The sequence below is a fragment of the Aegilops tauschii genome, chromosome 1 (genome assembly GCF_002575655.3).
Source record: "Aegilops tauschii subsp. strangulata cultivar AL8/78 chromosome 1, Aet v6.0, whole genome shotgun sequence".
Taxonomy (NCBI): domain Eukaryota; kingdom Viridiplantae; phylum Streptophyta; class Magnoliopsida; order Poales; family Poaceae; genus Aegilops; species Aegilops tauschii.
The window spans coordinates 288781228-288796066 of NC_053035.3; the positions used below are offsets into that span (position 1 = coordinate 288781228).

The window sequence follows — 14839 nt, forward strand, 5'->3', positions numbered from 1 at the left end:
CGCTACGGACCGGCGGATCGGAGCGACGCCCACGGTTCTTCTTGGAGGAGACCTCCGTCCAACCGCTGTCCATGCCGGAAGAGGAAAGAGTATCCGCGTGGGGCGGAGCGATGATGATGGACTACAGGCAATGGGGTGGGGACAATGGAGAGACCGTTGTGCCGGACGCAGGACCTACGATGATGGACTGGCCGATGGGATGGATGCACCCTCAGATCCGACGCACTAACTGCCTCCCCATCCCTTGAGCATTCTCCACGGAGCAGCAGCCGCGGCGGGAAAGGCGGATCTGGAGGGGGCGGTGGTGCAGCGGACGGACCAGGGGAAGAAGCCCTTTCCCCCCTCCGCCGACCGATCCACAGCTGGATCCAGAGCGCGGGGAGCATGGCGCACCCATGCTGCTAGACGCTAGAGCTGAGATGTGGTCGCCGCAGCCGGAGTGGCCAGCGGCGCGAGGGGCGGAGATGTGGCCGCCGCGGCCGGAGTGGCCAGCGGCGCGGAGCGAGGAGGGAGCTAGGCCGCTCGGTTGCAAGCGCGTAGAAGGAAAATGAATAATTACACAGCCTTTGACTTGTGGCCTCACTCTTGCTAATGTCTTTTGGTGCGACTGGGTGTTCCAGTACTTAGATCACTCTTCGCCGCCAGCCTGCTACCCTGGAGCATCGATGATCATTTGTTCGTGTGCAGCTAATGGTGGAGACGCTTCTGGTTTGATCTATGTAATTTTCTTTTCGGTTGAACTTTGAGTAGCAGACTCTGAAGCAGTTGCGTATACTGTCTTCTGCGGGCAAATAAGTTGTGAACTACTTTCTCCGTTCCATAATGTAAGACGTCTTGCATTATGTGACCGAGGAAGTATTTGGTTTCATTAATGAAATGGAGCCAGGGTCACTACAAAGTCCTCTAACAAATAATATTGTAAGGACTAGTATTCCGCTACTTTACTTGGATCAAGAGATAACCTCGTCTTGTTTATCGATGAGCGCACCAATAATTGGTCCTTGAGAGGTGTATTCATTCTTGTTTTATCTTTTCTAATAATGAAACAGCTGTAGTAGTGAACTCCTATAGACAACCAAGGACCCCAACAAGGAGTACAGATAGGGCGAAAGCATGGGTTACCCTTTTAAAACTGTCGCGAGAACTCGCGGAGAGAATTAGGAGTACAAGTTTGGAACAAGCTAGGTCTTAAAATCCTTACACTAATGGTCATACAGGAGTAGTATATTACAGGCAGCTGAGCTGCTGCTTAATTATACATACATACATACATATAGGTGATCTGTACACATCAGTATGTACTGTCGCAGTATTATCATACTAGACGCATACTGACCTTGCCGTGAGGTCAGGGATATAGTAGGGTAGTACATATGATATGGTTTACTTGGAGTCTCTGTCTTTTGACTTTTGCAGGGCCACCTTCAGGGCGCAACAGAGCATGCAATGCAGTGCAGTGGTTGCCGGCCTCTCCTTGCTGAATTCCTTTTGCATCTTTTGCAAGTTCGTTCATCAGGTAGCACTAGTAGATTGATTTGTGAGTCAGTGGTAGTAGCAGTAGTGTGATCGATGGGAAAGTTGAGAGGGTTGTTTGTGACTAGCCCTAGCGGAAGCACATTCCTGTCACGGTTCGATGATGGTGGAAGGTGAAGGGAAAGGCAGGGAATCTTTCGTGGCCGTTGGTTGGGCTGTCTATAGTGTCGATGCGATAACTGATACTAGATGCTATTCTATTCTTTCGATTTCATGGATGATGATAATTATCAATCGGAGTGGCTTCATCAGTTTAGCTTCCTCTGCTGGAACTAAGTCCAGATAAACTAGTAACCGAAGTAGCGTACGAATAAATGATGGTGATGATGATAGGTTAAATTAATCGGGTGGAGCTGCTTTTGTGGATGACAAATCAGACCAAACCGGGCGTGCACGCGGGAGAGGGAATGCTGTTTGGGAATCAGAATTCGGACGCCTGCCTGCCTCAAACGGAACGGAAGGGGAGTGGGAATCTCTCTGCCCTTAGCTTAGCTCGACCCTACGCCTCCGTTTCCGTCAACAACCGTGCATGCTGCTTTTGCGTGAGCTAGCTAGCTAGGCTGGATGGCAAGTGTACTTTGGCATCGGCATCGGCATCGAGGGTTGCGCCTTTCAATTGCACGATTATCCTTTTGTGCAGTGCAGCAACGGTGAAATGGATATGACCAAAACAAGCCTTTGCCGGACCATGTTTTTTTTTTCTGACTTCGTATACATAAAAACCCAAAACTTTATAAATATACGTAGAAGGCAGAAATTTCTACTGTCTCGCGTCTTTTTCTACACCATCAATACAGGCAACATGGAGTTCAATTTTTCTTTATAGTACAGTACTGTTCAAGTTGAGAGCACGTATGCTTCAAGGAGTCAAAGGAAAGAAGATTTTCTCAGGGAAGCTAGTGTTCAGGACCTGCGAGGTGTGAGCCAGCTGCACCCTCGCTCCTTCTGTCGTTTTTTTTGGGACTCGCTCCTTTTGTAGTCAGAGCATCTCCAGCCGCGTCCCCAACAGGCCCCTTCAATCGATTTTTTAGCGTCGGCGGATGAAAATCGGCCCAGTCGCGCCTCAAGATCTCATTTGGCACTGGTTTGAGCCGAAATAACAGCCGGCGCGCCCGAGCCGAACCCAAGCGCCTGGGGGTCGCCTGGGGGCGCCGGCAGAAGCGAAAAAGGGCGTGGGGCCGCTCTGTCGGCGAGAGGAGGCCCTTTTCCCGCCATTTCCTCCCGCTCCCCCCCGGCTTCCCTCATTCTCCATTCTTCCCGCCAATCTCCTCCTCCTCCCCTCCCAGCCGGCCGCCATGCCGCCGAAGAAGTACATGGTCCCCGCGCCGCGACGGATGCCACCGCCACCGCTGCCCAGCCGAAGCAGAGGAAGCAGAGGGCGCTGTCGTCCAAGCCCCCGGGCATGTCTAACGCCGACTGGAGGGCGGAAGTTCAGCGCCGGGAGGCTGTCACCATCGACCGACGGAACAGGGCGAACACCAAGAAGGCCCGGGACAGGGCGGCGCTCGCGGCTGCGGCAGTGGCGGAGCAAGAGCGCTCGGCCGAACAGGCCGAGGCGGCTCGCGCGGGGATGATGAATCCACCCGGCGGCCACGGCCCGTACGCGTCCTGGAGCCAGCAAAGCGTCGGGTCTCCGGCCGGCTTCTCGTCGTCGCCACAACCCTGGGGGTGCACGCCGTCGCCAGGCTACGCCGACGGCGACGCGCACGGCGGGTTCAACCCCAACATCACCTTCCCCCATGGTCACCCGACCCAGCGCACGCCCTCACCCGCCTTCGCCGGCATGCAGTACCCTCCGTACAACTACTCACCGCCGGCCTACGCAGCCTCCCCGACGTCACCTCTCTGCCGTGGCGTGCTGCTCTTCTCACAAGCCTCCTCGTCGCATTTCGGCGACACCGACGCGACGGAGGCCGACATGGACGACATCATCATGACCGGCTCGGCCGCCGCCGCCGCCTCCCCCGGGTTCACTACCCAAGAGGGCACAATGGACCTCAACGGCGACATGGACGGCGAGCTCGACTACGGCGAGGAGGAGCCAGAGGAGGAGGAGGACGACGACGAGGAGCCAGCGTCTGCTCCGGTGAGGAAAGGGAAGAAGAAGAAGCAGGCGGCCAGGACCGGCGAGCCGCGCATCAAGTGGGCGTACAAGGAGGACGAGTGCCTCGCCGAAGCGTGGAAAGTCGTCTGCCTCGACCCGATCACCGGCACGAACAAGAGCATCGACATGTCATTGGGAGCGCATCAAGGCCGAGTTCGACGAGCGCAAGCTCGTCGACCCCTACTTCAAAAGCGGATCCAGAAGTGCGAGAAGTGGGAGGATACCAGGCGCACCCTCGCCAAGGCCAAGGAGACATACAAGCTGGACACACCGATGTCGGGCGCGTCCGACGGGCGCCTGGACGGCAACAAAGGGGCCAAGAAGGGGAAACACGCCGAGTCGGCCACGGTGCGTGTGCAAGAGTCCATCGAGCATTGCATCGCCGATGCCCAAACCCCAAATCCGTACCAACGTGCGTGTGCAAGAGTCCATGCAGGAAGAGGAAACCAAGGGGCGGTGGTCGGCGTTGATGACGAGCAACGCCGTCAAGCTCGACCTGCTCCGTACCAACATCGCCGCCAAGAAGAGGAACACCGACCTGGCTTTCCTGATGGGCGGCGCGGACATGTCGGCGATGGACGAGCAGGTCAAGGCGTGGTACCTGGCTGAGCGTGGCCTCATCCCGAACCAGATGCCGTCGACCGCGGCGCCGACGCCTACGACGCCGCCAAGCCCGAGCGATGATGCCTCGACGACGCCCAGCGCCGACGCCGACCAGCCCTCGCACGCCGAATCCACTGACGCCGGAGGCCGACACCGTCATTTGAGCTCAATGCAACGCGTTCGTCCTTTCTTTTGCAAGCCGAACTTGTTATTTGATCGCCGGATTGTGGCAACGTGATCGCCGAACTGTGGCGCTGATCGCCGGCTGGTGGCTTTTTTGGGAGCGGGAGACGGACCAACTTTGAATTTGCGACGCCTTGGGGGCGGCACCTGGGGGCGTGGCTAGGACGTAGATCGCCCCTAGGGCCTAAAAATCGCCGGGTAAGCCCCCGAAAGAGCGCCGGCCTATGCGCTAGGGGGCGAATGAGTGGAGATGCTCTTACAACGCATGATTGAGTGGAAGCAAGTTGTTTCTGCTTTCTTCTTAGAAAGGGTGAACTCAAGCGGAAATCCCTTTTGGAGCTCGGGCTCCGGTGAGGCCTCCAAATTCAAATTTAAAATTTCATCGAAATTCATATTTTTACATTTCAAAAAATTCTGAAAAAATACACACATACATGAAGGCATAATACACATGTGTGTAAATTTTCAGTTCAAAATACATTAAAATGAAGGTTGTGTAAAAAAGACAAACCTGGGGCTGTTTAACACATGATACTATTTATCTTCTCAGGTCATGAATTTGTTTTTTTTGTATAGGTCGTAACTCAAGGTATTTCATCATGAATTTTTACACACATGTGGGTTACATCCTTACGTACACGCATATATTTTTTCAGAATTTTTTGAACCACAAAAGTTTGAATTTGAATTTTTCAAAAATAAAGGCCTCCAAAACGCCTCTCTCCTCAAGCGGTAATCCCTTTTGGAGCTCGGCTAAGAATTACACCTGTAACTCAAGCTAATATTATTATTTTAGAAACACCTGTAACTTTATTTATATTCATAACAGTTACAGGTACATTGATTTGGACCTAAGATCCAAGAAAATACAAAGTAACTCATATGACTAAGAATTATAATAAAATCTCTTGAAAACACCTTCTTCGCGGCGTCAATCTCTGCTCGAAGAAATACTTCAAAGACTTCGGTAAAGAGGCTGCAATTGGACTGAAGCAACGATATTGTCACTCTTTCACCCGAACATTACCAATAATGGTTTTTGAAAGCGCCTTGAGTCACACATCCAAAAAGATGGGAAGTCTTGATCGATGAACGTACTTGGGCTGGAGATGATCCCCTAGAAGTGCAGGTCATCGAATCACTATATCTTCACCATGGTGTTGATGAAAGGTTTCACCTCCACAAAGAATCAGACCAACAAAAAAGGCTTGCCATAGCAACAAGAACTCAAATCTAAATAATCGAATCTGCGAGGACAGAAAACTCTCTAATCTCATGGTACCGCCTAAAGAACAAAAGCAAATTTATTCTCACAAAACTATGATGATCAATAGACGATGGTGAAGAACATAGAGGTCTTGAAGATCCGAGGTCCCCCCACCTCTCAGCACCAAGATCGCAGCTGGAGGCGAGGGGACCTAAATTTCTCAAATGACGGCGGCGGTGCCACGAGAAACCCTAACAATAGAAATCTAGGCCAAGCTAAGTCGTTCACTTGCATTTGCTGGACTAGTTGAAGCCCACAGTTAGGGTACTGGGCCAGGCGCCTTAAGCGCCACTAGGATGAACGGGCGCCCACGCGCCATTGCTCATGGGCCGGCCCAGGTAAGGCAATTGTTCGATCGATTCATCCGTTCCCACCCCTAGTCGCTCGAGCACTGTTTGACCAGTCGTGTTGACCTGTTGACTTTTCAAAATAATGGTAATAATAATAATAAAGCGATAAAGAACACAAAAAATTGAAGAAAAATCATGAATTCAAAAATGTTCACGAACTTTGAAAACATATTCACAGACTTCAGAAAAAGTTCATGAATTTGTAAAAAAAAGTTCTTCGAATTTGAAAAGAATTTTACCGAATTTGAAAAAAGATGATCCAATTCGAAAAAAGTTCATCGAATTTGAAAAACTTTCATTGATTTTCAAAAAAGTCCATTGAATTTGGAATTTTTTTATTGATTTAGTAAAAAGTTTATCTAATTTGGAAAAAGTTCATGGAATTTCGAAGAGAAGTTCATCATTTTGAAAAAAGTGCACTAAATTAGAAAAAAAAATCATCGATTTTAAAGAAAACTTCATCAAATTTGAAAGAAAGTTCATCAAATTGAAAAAAAAGTTCGTTGATTTTGAAAAAAAAAACTAGCGAGTTTGAAAAAATAAATAAGGAAAGAAAAATAATGAAAGAACCCCGCGACGTGGGTTTGATTCCCCCTCATGTGCTTTTTTGCAGCCATTCCGAAAATGGGAAAAAATGAAAATGGGCCGGCCCATCGCGGAGGGAGGGTGTGCGCCCGTGTGAACTGGAGAAAAGGGCGCTGAGGGCGCGACGACTATTTATCGCCTTAAGCGATACAAGTATCTTCAATCGCTGAAGCTTTTTCCTCCCTCGCGTAAAATTGGGCCGGCCCATTCACGCGCAAGCAGTGCACGAGAACAAGGGATCGAACCCGGATGTCTACGCGTAACGCACTCCACCCTAACCAGTACACCAATTCCCATCATGATAAGAACAAGGGGCACATTCTACTTGAGGCTACTGCAGCTGTTTTCTTCAGTTTTTTGTTTTGTTTTTTCTTTTTGATTTTTACAGGGTTTTCTTTGTTTTTCGTTTGGTTTTCCTTTTTATTCTCCACATTTGTTTGGTTTTATTTTTCTCTCTTCATCTTTTTTTGGTTTTCTTTTTTCTTCTCCATATTAGTTTGGTTTTCTTTTTCTCTCTTCATTTTTTGTTTAGTTTTCCTTTTCTTCTCCATTTTTAGTTTTTTTGTATTTCTTATGTTTATTTTTGTTTTCACTCTAAATTTTGGTATATGTTACATATTGTTAATAATGCTCAGTATTTTTGTCTGCACGTTCAACAGTTTCTGAAGACTTATTCAACATTTGTAAAATACTAGTCCAACATTTTAATACTTATTCAACATTTTTTAAATACATGTTCAACATTTTGCAAATACCCTTTAAACATTTTGTACTACTTATTCAACATTTTGAAATACTGATTGAACATTTTCAAATACTTGTTCAACATTTGTTTAATACTCGTTCCACAATTTTTAATACTTATTCAACATTTATCAAATACTTATTCAACATTTTTAATACTTATTCAAAAATTTATAATACTTGTTCAACATTTTCCAAATACTTGTCCAACATTTTTCAAATACTTGTTCAACGTTTTTCAAATACTTTTTCAACATTTTTTGAATACTCATTCAAAATTTTAAATACTTCTTCAACATTTTCAAATGCTTGTTAAACATTTTTCAAATATTTGTTCAACAATTTCCAATACCTTTTCAATATTTTCAAATACTTGTTCAACATTTTAATACTTACTTAAAATTTTCAAATACTTGTTTAACATTTTTCAAATACTTCTTCAACATTTTATTAAACTTATTCAACATTTCTTAAATAGTTGTTCAATATTTTTCTAAATGTGTTTTTGAAGAGTGTTTGAAAATATATAGGGTCGCGCTATTCGTCACCCCAGCCATTTGGTGCGTCTGGTGCGTCGTGCACACCCCTCACGAACTAAGTTTGCAACCAACGGCGTAAGATTACATTAGGAAGCTACGTAGGAATTCCAACTACCGCCGTAAGATTTCCCTTTTTTCTTTTGAAATCACAGTTGTAAGATTCCAACTACCGCCGTAAGATTCTGAACCTCTCCGTAAGTGAAAATAGCGCAGGCATGGAGTCAGCCCGCGTGCGGCCGTAAGAAATTTGATGAGAGCAAGGTAAGAAATCTCGGCCCAAAGTAAAATAGGAGCACGTCCCACACTAATCCATTTATTTTTTTTGCTGGGCACGCTAATCCATTTTCTTTTCCAGAAACTGTACTAATCCATTTTCAGATTTAGCGTGTACCGAATTTTGGAGGCCACGTAAAGTAGGAACTTAAGCCTTATTGCAAGATTCTCGTTGCTCCACTAATTGAATTGCAAATACCTAATGTCGAAATAGTACATAATTTCATTAGCAACAAGCATGTTCCGAGGTGATTGTAAGGGAATCGCAAAGAAGGCTTAATGTGCCTAGAAAATTATGCAGCATCACAAATAGGCCTCCATAGAGTACAGTCTTTGTATATACCAGTAATAACATGTGAAGCTTTGTGTGCATACAATTCGAATCAGAGATAATTATAATCCGCGCGTGGTATACCCTGACAAGAGAAACTACATAATGGCATCGATGCCCACTTGATATGATGATCATATCGCTTTGCTTAGCACTGCATTCCTTTACATCAGCAGCTGCACAAAATGGAACCAACAGATGCTCAAAGGAGGTTAAGACATGAAGCAAATAGCGAGTCGAATAAAATCAAACATGAAGCAATATGTTGTTGTCTTGTTTCATCCCTGCCCTGCTGCCCAACAAGATAACAACACGCGTAGAGAACTGGGAAGGACCATCTATAACAATGATAAGCTTTCCCAAGTGTGTCAATGGCCAGCTTTTCCGTTTTGTTCTGTACAACTTCAACAATGTGGTACTCTGGCCGTTCTTTACTTTAATAATTTAAAGTCGGGCGCTTATTGTGCCTGTTTTCTAAAAAACTGGTCAGCCGCACAAGGAAAAGGAGAACAGATTACATAACTGAAGAAAAATATTTAAGCAAAACACAGCAAGAAACAACACTAGATGGAGATATATACATTCTTTTGGAACTGGATCAGCAAGAAACCACAGCATCTCCATGAAAATCAGGAAACAGTACAAGAACTTGCCAAAGAAAATAACATTTAGCCGGTACAAAATCTGCAAGTTGAAGAATAAGGTTGCTCATTTCAGAAATACAAGACAAGTTATATGATCTAAAAATTAAATTGAACTTAAACATATTTCTGATTCACTATATCTAATATAATCCCTCAAATCATACGTACTGATTGACTTGTAAAAGCAAACACCTGAAATAATCAGAGGAACATAACAAGTTCTTTTACAAGTACAGAAAAACAATACGTACATCGTTTCTGCATTATGCACTAATAGAAAGATCTGTAGTTTAAACCAATTGATTTGTTATGCACGGGGACACCATTGCTTCATACCATGTTCTTCCATCAAGACACAAGAGCACATCGACATGTTCTCATGGCTGGATGAAAAGGGAGCCTGAATAAAAACTGTAATGGCTGGATCTGAGAGGCAGTTAAATACTAATCACTAAATTTTAATGGCATTAGCTGAACTTCCATAAATAAAAAACCATCCTTCATTCTTTCCAGAAAAAAACAGAGTGCAGCATAATTAGGCAATCTCCCTTTACGGTGTCAAAGTTAGTAGACATAATCAATTGTTAGTGTCAGGTTGGGCAACTGGCGGTTAATATAATGAATGTCTACAAACCGCGTAACTGAGTTTAGTATGTTGACATGTTGTGAGTGGCAAGAAAATATCCAGCCCTATATTATGAGTCACCTATGCAGCTTGGATCTTAAATGAGGAGAAAAAGGATGCATCATGTAGCTTCAGAAGAAAAGACAGTATATGCTTAAAGTTTGAATTAATAAGTACCCCCCATAGAAATCAACTAAGAGTCATGCCTACCTTTGGAATATGTGCTATGACCATGACTATATATGCTAGCTAGCTTTGACCGGTGTCAAAAAAGAAGCATCAAGCATTCACATTGATATCATGCGTATTTCTTTGTAAACTGAGGTTCCTTACTGTTCCTGCATCCTTCGATACAGAGACATGGAGTTTAACTTTCTTCTGTTATCAAATGACTAGTGAAAAACTAGCGAATTACAACAGCTAACTATTTGAGTAAATCATTCATCCAAAGTAGCAGCTACTAACTACAAGTAAACAAGTCATCTTGTCTAATTAATCACACTTTTTTCAGAACAACCATTTTTTCTCGCATCTAGCAAGTAGAGAACCTACAATGGAATAGGAGTTATCTGCTCAAGAAAATAATGCAGCCTCCATCGAGGAAGGGTAACAAATTTAAATTTCAGTATTTTCTTCTTTCCATGAGAAATTAATTGATTAAGCAGGGCCAAGCCAATTTGCTCAAAACAATGGAGCTCGAAGGAAGGAGGGAATAGTTCATCAAAAGCAGAGAAGAAACAGAGCTATCACCCTTGGCTGGATCAAATAAGATAATCTTGTCTTGTGTTCTTCCTCCTCCTCAGGAGCCTTTTGCTCCTCTTCCTCTTTGCCATTGACATGGCATTCTTTTCCTCCATTGACATGGTGCCATCCCATTTCCATGGACAAGGTACAACCTCTTCTTGATCTCCCTCATCAGAAGCTCCTTTTTGCAGTACCGCCACTGTTCATATATGTACCCATGTTTGTTATCACGCAAATAAGCGTCAAGCTAATAAAATTGCTATCAATCTCAGATCTTAGAAAACATGGGCATCTGAAAGAAGAGGCGGAGGAGGAACTTTTACAATCCAATTTGAAATCGAGCTTCCAGATCGAGGAAGGCAAAAACAAGAACTAGATAACTGAGCTTCCAGATCGAGGAAGACAAAAACAAGACCTAGATTAACTGAGCTTCCAGATCGAGGAATAAAGGCAAGAACCCTAGAAATTGAAAGCACTGGTTTTGCCTAAGAAAATACAGTAGAAAGCATCGGTTTCCTTCCTCGGCATCCAACAGAACGAGGTGGATGGAAAAATAAAGGGGAATACTAGGGTTAGAGAAAGGGATAGCGAGAGCACACGTACTTACAGAGGAGGGCTGTCACAGACGTATTCTCCGGTGAAATTGGTTGTCACAGGAGCCTTCGCTGACACAACAGTGGGGTGGATTTGGGAGGGGTCGCCGCCGCAGTCGAAATCGTAGTACGCTCCGCCCCCGCCGCCATTGTAGGCCTCCAGGTCACACGAAAGGACGGGATGGAGATGGACAGGGAAGCGAGTGAATCCTCCGCCGAGCACCGCACCATCGAGCCCACCCGCCGATCGCCGCCCGCTAGTCGCCGTTCACAGTCGAAACCGTAAGCATCTAATTGAAAACTGTACGGGGGAGTAGGCTAGCTCATCACCATGGCCAGTGAACCGCTTCCGGCGTCAAAGTAATCTTACGACGGTAGGATACAATTTTGGGTAAAACTTTACTTTCGTTCATCCTGGGTTGAGCCACACCGTGGCGCGAACAATCGACCAGGGTGAAGAATTACTATATTCTTCACCCTGGGTCACTAATAGAGTTTCTATATATATATATATATATATATATATATAGACTATTTTGGAACATAAATAAAAGTACAAAAGAACAGAAAACAGAAGAAAAAAAAAACAGGCTTTGCGTCCGCGCCGCTGGGCCGGCCAATGTACCGGCTCCCCCCAGACGCGAGAGTCGCTGTGCGAGAAATAGGGGTTCATCGCTGAGGGCGCTGTATAGGATTCGCCCGCGGTACGTCCCGCCCACAGCGAGACCTATACGAGAGTCGCTTGCAGGGGAGCCGGTATTAGGCCGGCCCACGTGGCTTCGTCGTGCATGTTTTTTTCCTTTTTATTCATAAAAAATACTAAATACATATACTTATAAAAATAAATTACTAATTTTTATGAAAGTGTTCTTCACACAATGGAAAATTGTAAAATGTAGTATAGAAAAATGTTCTATTTAACCTTTTAAAATGATTGTACCATTCAAACAAAATGTATGTGACATTACGAAAATGTTCTCGCATTTCAAAAAATGCACGTGACATTTTCTAAAACTGTTATGAATGTAAACAAATCATGCAATAGAAAAATATATTTAGTACAATTCAAAAAACTGTATATAACATGTTAAAAATTGTTCAAGTGTTTCCAACAAAATCCTTGTGACATTTCTTAAAAATTATCCAATGTATAAAAATGTTCACATAGGTTAAAAATAATGCTTCACATCATACAATAAATGCTTCAACGTGTATTAAGAAAATGTTCAAAACAAGTATTTGAAAGAATATTAGTAAATGTTCTAGATGTATTCGAAAAATGTACAATATGTATGAAAAAAACTAGGCATCAAAACATGTATTTGAAAAAAATGTTAAAGCTGATGTATACGGAAAAAATGTACAATGTGTATGAAAAAATTAGATACATGTTGAACACAAAAAGGATAACAAAAAAGTAGATATTGATTTTTTTAATATATGATGAATTTTTAAAAATAATAACTTTTTCAATTATAAGACAAAAATTTGTTAATACGATTGAACATTTTTAATGGGATAATTTGTTTTATGCCCCTAGTTGTGTCCCACTCGGTTGTTACATCCCTAATTTCCAAATTTCATTGGTTCCGTCCAAGTCACTTCACTGCTCTTATGCTTTTGCACGTTGACCGTTTGACCATCACTTTGAAAACTTCATAACCAATTTATACTAAATTATAAAAATGCAAATAAGATACCAAAATATTTCGAAAACATCACCTATATGTCAATGTCATTTGCATTCATGACAAAAGTGTTGGAAAGTGTCCATCCGAGTTTTAGTTCTTATGATACCACCATGAACAGTATAATCTGGAGATTTTTTTTTTCAAAAAATTCAAAAAAAATTGGTGCCAAAAGACCTAACGATTATAATTACCCTCACTAGATGCCATACTCTCCTAGGTCGTGAAACCAAGGCTACGAAGAGCAGAGCAACGGAGACCAAAGCTCTGATATCACTTGTAGGAACGAAAGTATGTCTAGAGGGGAGTGATTAGACTACTTGACCGAATAAAAGTCTATCGTTTTCTCAGTTTTAGTTGTGGGCAGATTTTAGCAATTTTACCTAGTCTAGTATCACCCTACAAATGCAATTCTAAGAGTATAGCAGCACAAAGTAAAACATTGTACATGTAAGAAAATGAGGGTTTGGAGATTTCAAACGCAATGGAGACACGGAGATTTTTGGCGTGGTTCCGATAGGTGGTGCTATCGTACATCCACGTTGATGGAGACTCCAACCCACGGAGGATAACAGTTGCGCGAGTCCATGGAGGGTTCCACCCATGAAGCGTCCATGAAAAAGCAACCTTGTCTGTTCCACCATGGCCTCTGTCCACGAAGGACTAGCCTCACACGGGTAGTTCTTCATGAAGTAGGCGATCTCCTTGCCTTAGAAACTCCTTGATTCAACTCCATATCTTGGAGGCTCCCAAGTGACACCTAACCAATCTAGGAGACACCACTCACCAAAAGGTAATAGATGTTGTGTTGGTGATGAACTCCTTGCTCTTGTGCTTCAAATGATAGACTCCTCAACACTCAATCTATCTCACACATATTTGGCTTGGGTAGGAGAAGGATTGGAGCAGAAAGCAACTTGAAGAGGCTAGAAATTAAGGTAAAAATGGTAGGAATGGAATCTCTTGATCTCAACACATGAGTAGGTTGTTCTCTCTCAGAAAATGAATGGTGGAAGTTGTGTTTCGTTCTGATGGCTCTCTTAGAGAGTAGGTGGGGGTGGAGGGGTATAAATAGCCTTCACCCCAAATCCAACTGTTATACACTTTTGACCCAAATCGGTGAGACCAAATGTAAAACTCGGTAAGACCGATTAGTGTAAAAGGTATGAACGTTGGGCTTTTCGATGGGACCGAAGTGGAACAACTTGGAGGGACCAAAGTGCAATCGCTAGGGCAGAACTCTGTCTCGGAAATTCTGATTGTTTTAACTCGGTGATTCCGAAGTGAAATAATGTCATCACAGAAACTTGGTCAATTCATCTTGGTGGGACCGATATCCTTTTCGGTCAAACCGAATTGCTAGTGATCATCTCGGTGGGTCCGGATAGGATAATTTTGGTGGGGCTGAGATAGGAAATTAGGGTTTGGCCAAATGTGTTTTGAGAAAGTGATTTAGGGTTTTTGGAGCAATACCACAAAGCACATGAGCAACAGCCTCATCAACAATACCTCATCCCCTTTTAATAGTATTGACTTTCCTAAGGGACTCAATGTGATCTTAGATCACTAAACCAAAAATGTAGAGTCTTGGAGTAGCTAATTCTTGTCCTTGATGTCTTGAGGGGTCCACATCCATTAGTCCTTGCCATGCCAATCATTGATATTTTCTAAAATATATTTGCAATGAATGTTAAATCAATGATGTATATGTTGTTTTTAATTACCAAAACCAGTCGGGGATTAGTTGCACTTTCAATAAGGTTTCACAAAAGGTCTAGAAGCCAGCCAAGAAGTCCAAGAGTGTTGGCATCACTATAAACAAGCCAGAGTTTGTAACACCATTAGCCACAACGCCACCAACTCACCTTATTTCTTCAGAAAACGCGATGAGTGATATTTTTATGCCCATCACACCGTTTGATGGAGTCCTAGATTAGGGGGTACTCACTATGTCGGTCACCAGTCGCATGGACTGGGCCGATGACCCCTAAGGTTATCAACTGATGGGCCTTGTTTGTCTAAGCCCGAGAGTG

General features: G+C 43.9%; 1 long non-coding RNA gene across 2 annotated transcripts; it reads right to left on the reverse strand.

Annotated features, from left to right (window-relative positions):
- Nucleotides 1-10363: 10363 nt before the first annotated feature.
- Nucleotides 10364-11676, reverse strand: LOC109750806 (uncharacterized). 2 transcript variants are annotated; one of them, XR_012181469.1, is made up of 2 exons: nucleotides 11133-11676; nucleotides 10364-10724 (listed from the first exon to the last, which is right to left on the reverse strand). It is a non-coding gene; the product is annotated as an uncharacterized lncRNA (long non-coding RNA). The 2 variants fall into 2 exon arrangements; XR_002229997.4 differs by having other exon boundaries at nucleotides 11129-11676.
- Nucleotides 11677-14839: the final 3163 nt, after the last annotated feature.